Raw genomic sequence first — 11,981 nt, 5'->3', positions numbered from 1 at the left:
GAGAGAGAGACGCCCAGTGATTCACCACCATGCCCAACCATTACAGCCCAACCATGTGCCCTTGACTGAGGGTCAGAGGTCAGAGACGTAGCCCTCTCCTCACAGTCTTTAACACACCAAGTCTGTGCAACTGCTTCTTCACCCTTTGTCCCAGGACTAGGGGTGGTTCCTGGGTCCTGGCTTCTGCTTCCTCCTCTGTGGTTTCTCTACACTTCAAACCCACTCTCATGAATACTGCAAATACACTATTATGTACCTCTTCTGTTTCTGCTTGGGAGTCTTACTGTTCCAGATGGGGATTACATAAAGAGAGAGGTAAACAGGATCTCACCACATGTGAAAAAATATCAGTCTTCCTTGGGTCCCGCAAAGCCCTCTGCATGGGAAGCTGGTGGGAGGTTAGACAGGGGGAGTAGGCAGAGACATGGCAGAAAGCTTTTATGCTAAGCCCACTACCTCCAGATTGTCCACAGCAGGCTATTCATTTGATGCAAGAAATTCAGAATTATTTTTATAGCATCATCATTCATGGATTTTTGTTCAGTGTTTTCGGTACCCTTTAAAATGAAAGCTGTCTGCAAAGCAGTTAGAAAGAGGGAAGCCCTCCTGCTCCATCTTAGTTAGCTTGTCTCCTCAGAGTACATAATTAAGGCATCTTAACCATTTATCCTTCTCTATGACAGTGTGGAGTCCTTGAGGTGGGTCTTGCCATTCTTCTGGGTCACGGTGCCCACGCCTTGTCGAGGTTTAGTAGCTGTTTTGAAATTATTGAAAAAATGTCTAACTAGATAGTGTCTGTGCTGTTTCCCAGCAACACCTAAGACCAATTGTTTAGATGAGGGGGAATAATTAGCAAATTGATCAATTGGATTCTAAGCGCTTCAATTGCTACAGCTCGCTATTTAATTGTCTTATGTAAAATTCATCAGCAGCCGTTATAAGTCAACATGAAGAAAGTAAGAGATATTTTCATGTCACCAGTCTTCATGAATTCCTACTCGCATTTCACAGTCGGCACAAAGGGAGGCCAGTGTAGGGCCTTCCTGCTTCTAACGTGACAGGTTAAACCTGGGGCCAGCATCAGTAACTGATCAGGGAAGATTTGTGTGGGAATGGAGCCTTGCTTAGGGGGTGTGCTTGTGATCCTTGTAGCCCAGAAGCAGATCTGATCAGCTGGCATGTCTGACTCGCATTACTATGTATCTGTCTGTCTGTCTGTCTATCTCTCCCTCTCTCTATATATCCATATATCCATCCATATATCTATCCATATCCATTCGTCTATTTATATATAGATAGAGATCTATAGATCTGCCTACAGATCTCTACACATTTATGAATATCTCCATGTTCATATATCTGCATATTAATATCTATATCTATGTCCATATGGGTGTATAGACAAGAGAAATAGATATGGATAGATAAGAACATGGATATATGTTCAAATATCAAGTTGATTGTTTTGCACCATTTAAAACTCATTTTATGTAAAATTTTGAAGAAAAAAAAAAAAACCCTGAAGATCTGTCAGCACAGACCCTCGATTTCTGTTTTGTCACATAGTTGGGCAATGACCACAGCCCCCTTGCCTTGTCATCCTTCCCTCAGCCCACTTCGCTGGTTGATAAGTCCCCAGCTTTGCATCACTCACCAGGAATAAAAACCCCTCTGTGCCATTGTGAAGGATCAGGTCTACAGATGGGCACAGATGGTTCCACTATAAGGCGTGATATGCAAAGCCAACAGTAGGCAAGTGGTTTCTGGCGGTCACTTTATGTTGTAGATGTGTGCTGTGTATCAACATGGAAATGTGCATATTTATCTTGGAAGTTAATACCTCCTCCATGGAGTCATGGGGATATGTCTTCAGTCAGAGAGTCCCAGCTGCAGGGCAGGTTGACCTCCATGGAAGCACACTCTGTTGGTCGTGGGTTAGTCAGGTGGTCGTAGGGTGGTCCAGAGCAAATCTGCTCAACCCTGGCTCTGTGTTAGAATGCACAGCCTGGGCCTTCCCCAGACAGTCCGATCCCACTGCTCCTGGGTAAGGCCTGGTTTCAGCAGGTGTAAGCTCCCTCAGTGTTTCTCATATGCAGCCCATTTGGAGAGCCACTTGTCCCAAGAAGACAGTCTTGTTAATGTCAATAGTCATGGAATCAAGGCACAGTACAGGATTAAAAGTTTGGGGGCTTTTCCTGATCCACCAGAACAAAGACCTGAGAAGGCTTTGTGTCCATCCTACATCCTTCACTGAGTGCAATGCCTGGCATGTGGTAGATGCTCAAGATGTATTTATGAAAAGGAGAGAGTGGGGGAAGGAGGGGAGGGAGAAAGAGACACATCACAGAAAGCTTATAACCAGATGAAACTCATGTGGCAGATCTAGCATAAAGGCCATTGTGTCAGGTTTGAAGGAGGAGAGAGACCCCAGTATGATTCCACTGGTTTTGGAGAACTTTACTCATTCAGCGTGTCCTCACCCCAGGCTGCCTGATACATCCTTAAGTGGCTTATACACAAAGCTGAAAAGAGCCATTTGTGCCTGCAGAAGAGCAAATAGACATTTCAAGGATGAATTGTCTCCTGGGAGCTTTTCCAAATGCCCAGCTCCCCACAAGGGTCATGCTGGAGCACACTTTATTTCCCCCATCAGAATCCCAGCATACACATACTCTGTTCCAGCATCCCAGCTCTCCCCACCTCCTGCAACCTGCCTCTGCCAAACCACCTTCTATACATCCACCGCCCAGAGACTTGGCTGGGAGAGCATGACGACTCCAGATAGCAAACACCCATCTGAAGGTCTGTGATTTCTACAAAGTTTGTGTCTCATAAAATTTTAAACACCTGCTAAGCGAAACAACACCTTTTGCTGTCTTTCTAGCAAACACCTTCTGCAGGAATTTTCTCACTTCTCAGAGGTGACATATTTTACTGGTAATTCCTTTGGCACTGAAGCTGCTAAAGGAAAAAAGAAGCCAGGTGAGGCATGCCTTCCAAGAGTCCCAGCAGGTGCCTCTGGAGTCAGGGATCTGAGATGCCATGGGAAACAGTGAAGGAGTTCAAGACCACATGTAGATTGTTTTTTGAAAAGAAGAGGTGGCAGCTGGGCCTGGAAGACATGACCCTGGAAGATTTTTTTTTTTGGGGGGGGTAAAAAAATCTACAAAGAACTAAGGAGAGAAACTGCAACATAGGGACTTGGGAGCTCAGCAGGAGCTGAGGGCAAAGAGCTGTCATGTACTCAGGACAGCTATGTACTGGGCATATATGACCATAGTAGCACACATGACAGGACCCTGGCTAGTAACTAGTAACGTCACGCACCACAACACTCAGGCTGGTCCTAAAGATGGTGTGAAGCAGGTTCTGCAGTTCCCAGAGTACCTCCCATGAACATACAGAGGGCAGCCCAGCCCCTGTTAGGAGTCGCATTGCATTCCCCTACTGTCCATCCTACCCTCTCTTTTCTCAGAACATAATCCATTTTGAAATAGGGTTTTTTCAGATGTATTAGGTCATCAGAAAAGTCATGACATAATTTTCTGTTTCTATGCAAAAATGCATCATGACTTTTCCGATGACTCAATACATAGTTAAGGTGGAGGTCATCGTGGGGCTCATTGGGCCTTTAATCTTTATTATTTATTTATTTATTTTGGAGAGGCTTTTATAGGGTGCATGTGCTTGCCAGAAAGCCAGAAAGAGACAGAGAGACAGAAAATGAGAAATCACCCCCCAGAGGAGATGGCCATGCTGCAATCCCTTCTCCTCCTCCATTTTCCTCTTGGGATCTTGGGCACACACTCACATGAGCCTGGTGTGAGTTTACGCCCCCGGGTCTGAAACTCGAATCATGGTTGACTACATGGGAGTCCAGTAACATAGCCATTAAACCAACTGCTGGTCCCAGGCCTTTAATCTTTCTAAAGAGGGGAAATTTGAATATAGACATACACACATGGAAGACACCACATGAAGATGAAAGCAGAGATCGGGATGATTGCTAGAAAAACACCAGAAGCTAGAAATCAGGCATGGAGCAGAACCTTCCTCATGCCGCTCAGTAGAAACCAACCCTGCCACCACCTTGCTCTCAGACTTGTAGCCACCATAACATCAACGCTATAATGTATTCAATCACGTGGGGCTGTCTCTTGTTTAACCCATCCACTTTGTAGCACTTTATTATAGCAGCCCTGGGAAACTAATGCAGACATCAACTCTGGCTTTCACAGGGGCTACCATTGGCTGCTTCTAGAGTCTTCCTTCCTTCAGCTCCTGCCTCCCATTTGCCCACCTATACCTGGACACACCAAGTCCCAGTCTAGGCTCAGAGCAGAGCCTTAATGTCCATCGCCCATGTAATCCTACCTAAGGAAAGCCTGCAGGGGAAATTAAATCTTTACATTAATCTAGAAACTGCAGCTCAGGGAGATTATAGGATGAGCCCAGGGCCACACATTCATTCATTTCAGGGTATCTCTATCAAACCTGCTATGGTACAATAGCAGGCAGTGTGTGTTCAGAAACTTTGTGGTTGTGGAGCTTCATATTGGCATTGTCAGTAAGTGGGCATGTTGTCTGAAATAAGACCTCGAGCTAGGGAGCACCCACACTGTTCCTCTCCCTTCTCTGGGCAGAGCTGTTATAGCCCATTGAAATTTAGTCATGGGTCCTGGTTGGTCAAAGAAACCATGCTGATATTTCCCATGTGTCAACAGGGTTTATAGTTGGGGAGTCTGGGGGAACAAGGCTAAGTGCAGGGACCTAGGGTGAATGTAGAAAAGGCTGTGCAGCTGGTGGGAATACCCCCAATCCAGATCTCAGAGCTGGGAAAAGACAAGCATTTAGTCTATCAATGTGCAGCCTGGAATTCCACACTTCAACCCTCATGCCTTCATCCCTGGCTCCACTGTTCCTCACAGTCTTCATGATGAAATCCACGCTCCTCAGTCCATCTCCTCAGAGCTCTCTGACATGAGCCCTCCATTCCTACTGGCTTCATCTCCAGTCACTTCTTCAAAGTCTTCCCATTCTTTGATCATGTGGGGCTGCTGGCAGCTCTCCCTAGCATACCTGTCATCCTCCTTCCCAGCCTCTGTGTTGCTAGAGCAGCTCTTCCCACTTTTCCAGTTAGAGTTCACCTCCTGAAGACCATCTCTGAATGCATTCTACGTGGCAAGGCAAGAGTTCCCCCCTCTTCTCCTAAAGCACTTGGTGCACACCTCTTTTACAGTGTAACATCCAGGAGAGAAATTGGCAGCTTAGTTCTTTGTTCTCCCACTGATGCTTGCATGGCTAGGGTATGTATCTCAGTTATATTCACACCAGTACACCTACTACAATCAGCACTGATGTTTTCGAATAACTAAATAAAGTCCACCTATGAGCATAGGTAACCCAGCAAATGCAAAGTCTTCAGTCATTTACATTTTAGTATGAATTCTTTGCCCTTTAAAAAAATTATAAGAATATATTTTCTTTTTCTGGATTGAACATTTAGGGGAAAAAAGAGTAAAGGACCAGGTGCAGAATAGTATGGAGACACTTCACCATATATTTTACTGACGTAATAAGTAGGCAATTTAGTGTCACCAGTTGTGATACACTAAAACCCCCCTGCATGTTTGAGATTCTGCTCTAGAGGCATCAAGGGGGAGGGGAGTCTGAACAACCCTTAGAAAACAGGCAGTTCCATCAACCTGCAGATGAGCCATCTTCCCTAAATGTACTTTGTGAAGCTCTAGTCCCACACAATGCTGAGCAAAATGATGGTTCCAAGAATGCATAGTCTTGGGAACGCTGGTTGTCTTTGAAATTCACGATACAAAATAGCATACTGCAAGTTCTGAAGAATCTCGCAGTTAAGAAATCTGTTTCTAACTCAGCATTTTTCCAAGGTTCATAGCCACAAAAGAAACGGAGGATGTACATAATATCCACGACAAGACAGCAGCACATATTTTAGCAAGTACAGTCACAATACTGTCCAACACTGATGGTAGGAAAGATAATCACATTGGAAGTCTGAGGACTATTGATTCTTATTCTTGGGAGAAGCTAAGCTCAGGCATTGGGGAAAGATGACCTCTTCCCCCTGCTGCTCCTTGAGCGACCACCAGACATAAAAACATGCCAGCATTAACAACTACATCTTCAAATGGAAAGCGATCAGATTTCTGCGTGGCTGCACTCCCACAAAGGGGCTGCCCTGAGTGCTGCTCTGTCATGTGCTGTCTGTCATGTTGAGCTGGAGAATCAGAAACCAAAAGCCTAGAACTAATCTCTCCATCTTCCTGTGGTTCAGGCAGCCCATCCACAATGCAAAGACCGTCTTTAGGGGAAAGAGCTCTGTAAGTGCAAAGGGCACTGGCAATCAGTACTGTTGGCTTGGGAGAGAGAGAGAGCTCCAGTCTAGGGCAAAGGCACGATCACTCTGACCTACATACACCATCGCATGTGAGTCTCTGACAGTTGGGAAGTCAGGAAGGCATAATCGTCTCCTTGGAGAGCAAGACAACTTATCTTACCCATCAGGAGGGAAAGGGTCAGAGCAAAGAGGCTGGGGTTCGCTGTCAGAACTGGAGTGGTAAAATAGGTCATTGACACCTGCCAGGACTTTAGAACCCTTCCTGATAGACTGGACGTGTCATATGCCCTCAGTTCTTTCCTCTGCTGACTATTCAGGCTCCAAAACCATCTCTCTAACTTTTCTGCAAGCTCCTGCTGCAGGTCTTTATTACTGGGCCTGAGTGACCACCATCACCTTTAACAGCTGTCCTGCCACAGCCTCTCCTCCCTCTGCTCCCAAACACAGTGGTCTTCCTGCAGGACTATAGCTATCATCCACCGGACACCTTCTGTGCCTGCCCATTAATTTCAGGATGTCCCACACTTCTTCTCACTGGCTTGCACATCTCAGCCTTTGTAATCTGGCCTTTATTTACTGTTTCATGACCTTAAATCCTATGAAAGAAATCAAGTTGATCAATCTGTCTGTTCTATGCCTTTGGCTCAGACCTCCCTCCTCCTCTTTTCCTTCTCCCTTCTCTTCCTTCCCTCCTCTTCTCAGTCTGTCCAGATACTGCTAGGCTTGGCAACCCAACTTCAGTTCTACACCCTGCTTGGTGTGTCTTCACAAGGTTATCTCTCATAAGACCTACTACTAAATACTTTTGTAGCTGTGCAGTCTACCTCTCACATTTTGTTAGCTGATATTTATAGGTTATTTTCCTTTTATTTTTTCTCCCTAGTGAACTTATCTATTGTGTTTCTTTGCTACTACTTGAACGTTTATTCTTTGAGGTTGTTGGTTCTTTGAAAACACCAATAAAAATTTAAACCTCTGCTAAAGATGTTAAGGTAAAACAAAAGAAAATATAATCTTATTCCTGTGTAATCTATAACGGGAATAAAAAAGAAGACATCAGATGTTAAATAATAATAAGATGGTATTACAAATAATTACGATAACAAATTTGAAAACGTGAATGACATGAACAAAATTATAAAAATAAAATGTACCAAATTGATGCAAGAAGAAATAGAAAACCTAAATGGTCCTGTAGTTCTTAAATAAATGAAATAAACAGTTTTTATAGATTATATCTGTTCTTTTTTTTAGTTTTTATTTTATTGTATTTATTTTTATATTACATTTAATCACATGTATCTTTACAGTGTATAACATGTCTTTTTCCAGCATGATTATATACACATCAGTCAAGACAAAGACGTCACCATACACATCAGCAGCAGCAAATAGCTTTCCATTTTTTGTCAGTTGAGCATACGTTTTTCTTTTCCTTCCCCTGTTCCCCTCCCTTCCCCCTTCCATTATCCACCCTCGTATTACCCCTATCCTTATCTCTAGTATGTACCATCGCCCTCCCTACTACTATACCTTCCAAACTTTTAGTTTCTGCCGTAGAGCACAGATAATTGGTGCCCTATATATTGAGTGGGGACATATGTCTGTCTTCCATAGTCTGACCTGCTTCGCTTAGCATTAAGTCTCCCACATTCACCCATTTTGTATCAAATGTCAGAGTTTCATTGTTTTTTATGTCTGAGTAGTATTCCATAGAGTACAGATGCCACAAATTTTCAATCCAATCATCTAAATTGTTTAATAGTCATGATTAACTTTACTGATTTCACATAAATAGCATATAGAATGCCTGTCCAAACCATGTTTTTCCAATATAGTTATGTTACAATGTACATTTTTTTTTTTTTTGGAGAGGTTTTCGCTATAGGGCGCGTGTGCTCACTAGAAAGACAGAGAGATAGAAAGCGAGAAATCACCCCCCAGGGGAGATGGCCACGCCACAATCCCTTCTCCTCCATTCTCCTCTTGGGATCTTGGGCACGCACACACACGTGCCCAGCGTGAGTTCAAACCACCCGGTCCGAGACTCGAACCGCAGTCAACTACATGGGAGTCCAGCGACATAGCCATTATGCTAACTGCTGGTCCCCCAATGTACATTTCTTTATGAAGGTATCTGTTACATCTTTTCACAAAGGAAGTGGAAAAATGTGAAGGGAGAAGATGGAGAACAAGATTTCAAAACAAATCTTCATGACAGGTCTAAATAGTTGGCAATTACTTCCTTTTACAAACAATTACAGGTTTGTAACTTTTAAAGTTAATGAAAGTGCAGTGCATCAATTTAATTTTAAAAATGAGTAATGTCAAATATAACACCTGGGCATCAAATTTCCTTTTTTCTAAATATATTCAGATTCACATATTTTTATACTTATTAAATAATGATCTTAAATAAGACTGTCAAAATCTTTGATTAAATCATCTCAGATCTGGATTAAATCATGATCGTATTGACACAGTTTTTGAACTCTAATTTCCTTACTCTATTTTTGAACTCTAATTTACTTATTCATCAGTAAAATGTAATATTTGACAATGTCCTCAGAGACTGAGCCTCCTGTGTGTAGGAAGATGATAATCTTATTATGCCTGCTATTACTTAGGTCATTTACATAACCACTAATATATCAGAATTTTTTTCCCACACTGATATTCCCATTTGAATAAAGTATGAGTAGTCATTATCATATCAACACTGAGCATTAACTATTCCTGACACAAGGAACTACCCTCATGTTAGTATTTCTTGGTTATGGTTCTTAGTCTTGTTATTATTTTTTTTTAAGAGAGATTTTTTGCTATAGAGCATGTGCACTCGCTAGAGAGACAGAGAAACAGAAAATGAGAAATCACTCCCCAGGGGGGATGGCCACTGCACAATTTATCCCCCATTCTCTTCTCAGGATTTTGGGCATGCATGCACATATGCCCAGTGTGAGTTTTAAGCCGCTGGGTCTGGGACTTGAACTGTGGTCAACTACATGGGAGTCCAGTGATGTAACTATTACACCATCCGCTGGCCGCAGTCTTGGTATTATTAAGCACAATGATTTTTTCTTAATAAACATGAGTAGATTAAGACTTTGGGGTACAGCCTAGTCTCCACAATAATTTATTCTCTATCTTATTTAAAATCATTGCCAGGCTATGCATATTCTTGATCTGCTGGTCAGAAAGGCTCATATGGTCCCTTAGACCAACATTTGCCATTTAAAGCAAGATGTTAAAATCTCGGTGCTTACAGTATCTTCCTTTGACCTACTATTATAATCACTCCTCAGCAGTAATAATGCAGATTATAATGATACTGTATACTTGCTATGTATCTTGGCTGCACTTAGATTATTTCTCCTTATTAAAAATATTTAAGAATGAGCAATAATCTACGTGGTCTTTGTAAACTTGCCATTGAATAGCTTTTTGTTTTTATACCATTTTCTGCATGGTTGCTCCGTTCTCCTTCTGTCATCTTCTTCACATAATTAAGTAGTTCCTTCCCCTCAAAGGAGGAAGGATTTTTGAATAAGCATCCAATTTTATCCCACAGTGTAAAATACTATCCACAGTTACAGTCAAAGAACATGTGATGGTCTGTGTGATGAACTGAGCTAGCAATAAATGGCTTTAAGATTTGGGGGACATGAAAATCACCATCGTGAAGGAAAATTGCCCCGATATTAACCAAGACATACAAGTCCAAATAAACCACCTTATACAATGGAAAGACAAAAAGGTATATGTGGTAAGGGAGACGCGAAAGAAAGCCATCCATAGGGTGAAAAGCATGACTTACAAGGGACCAGCAGTTGGTGTAATGGCTTTGTCACTGAACTCCCATGTAGTCAACCATGGTTTGAATCCTGGATCCAGTGACTTAAACACACACCAGGACACGTGAGCATGTGTGCCCAAGATCCTGAGAGAAGAATGGAGGAGAAGGGATTGCGTCATGGCCATCCTTCTCCCTGGGGGAAGTGGGGGGTGATGGGGGTGTGACTTCTCACTTTTTGTCTCCCTATCTCTCTCTGTCTTTCTCGCAAGCACACACACCCTAATAGCAAAAACCTCTCAAAAAAAAAAAAAAAGAAAAAGAAAAAAAGAAAAGAAAAAAAAAAAAAAGAAAAGAAAAGAAAAGAAAAAGAAAAGAAAAGAAAAGAAAAGAAAAGAAGGCATGACTTACAAATGGAGTCAGACTCTTCCAAATATGATAAGGCTTATGTATGCACTTATACATGAGTCTTGATGAAGTCCTCTGTGAATCCACTAGATCTGCATGCCAGTTAAAAAGAGGAAGAATATTATACTAAAGATGAGTTGAAACCAGCCATTTGGAAACTCTCCTATGTCATCATATAATTTGCTATAACCTCTCAGCTCCAGCAGGAACAATGAAATAGTGTGAATACTTAGCCATGGTAATGACTGGACAATAAACTTAATCTCTTGATAGACTTGATTCTTTAAAAATTGTGGATGTTTTATTAAGTCATGATCAAAGACAAAATAATAGCTCAATGTTGCACAGAAGAAATGAAAGATATAAGCACCAATGTTTGTTACAACCAGGAGACTAATTGTTTGTTGGAAGATGTCATCCACTGGCCAGGAGGCTGGATATGCATATGGGGTAAAAAATAATCTGCAACACCGAGTCTGAGATCCATCTTGGCCCCTGAAGAAGGTCTCTGCTCCCAACGATGTGGTTCCAGAGATTTCCCCAATCATGTATTTTTGGACATTTGGTTTGACTTCATGTCCTAGCAATTGTAAATAATGCTTCAATAAACATGGATGTGCAAGTGTTTCTCCAACTGAGGGTTTTTCTATCCTTTCTGTAAAAACCTAAAAGTGGAGTTGCTGGGTCATACGCTAGTTCTATTTGTACATTTCTAAAGAATCTCCTATTGTTCTCCAAAGTGGTTGTACTAGTTTACATTCCCACCAACAGTGTAGGAGAGTTCCCTTTTCACCACAATGTCACCAGCACTTAGCATTATTTATTTTCTTAACTTTAGTCATTCTGACTGGAGGTAAATGGTACCTCATTGTGGTTTTGATTTGCATTTCTCTTATGAAAAGAGAATCTGAGCATGTTTGTATATGATTCTGAGCCATTCATATGTCTTCTTTGAAGAATTGTCTGTTCAGCTCCTTCTCCCATGTTTTAATTGGATTGATTTTTATTTTGTGGGTAAGCTGCTTGAGTTCCCTGTATATTCTGATTATCAGTCTCTTATCTGAGGTATAATTTGCAAATATATTCTCCCACACTGAGGGTTGTCTTCTCATTCTACGTATTGTTTCTTTGGGTGTACAGAAGCTTTTCAGCCTAATATAGTCCCATTTGTCTATTTGAAGGACAATTGCTTGAGTTTTGGATGTCTTCTTTAAGAAGTCTTTGCCTACTCAGAGCTTTTCCTGTGTTTTCTACCAGTATTTTTATAGTGTGAGGTTTTATGTTTAGATCCTCAATCCATTTTGAGTCTTTTTTTTTTCTTAGTGGTGAGAGATAAGGGTCTAGTTTTGTTCTTCTGCAGATGGATATCTAATTCTCTCAGCAAGATTTGCTGAAGCGATTTTCTTT

General features: G+C 41.8%; 1 protein-coding gene and 1 pseudogene across 1 annotated transcript in view; one reads left to right on the top strand and one right to left on the bottom strand.

The window, feature by feature from the left end:
- Positions 1 to 11,981, top strand: part of LOC102475297 (calsyntenin-2) — a 419,364-nt gene that overhangs the window by 230,559 nt on the left and 176,824 nt on the right. The gene's annotated exons all lie outside the window — the stretch shown is intronic.
- On the bottom strand, positions 9,781 to 11,061 carry LOC102471478 (lathosterol oxidase pseudogene; annotated as a pseudogene).

The sequence above is a fragment of the Tupaia chinensis genome, unplaced genomic scaffold (assembly GCF_000334495.1).
Source record: "Tupaia chinensis unplaced genomic scaffold, TupChi_1.0 Scaffold000574_1, whole genome shotgun sequence".
Classification (NCBI taxonomy): domain Eukaryota; kingdom Metazoa; phylum Chordata; class Mammalia; order Scandentia; family Tupaiidae; genus Tupaia; species Tupaia belangeri.
This window is presented reverse-complemented; position numbering and strand designations above follow the sequence as displayed.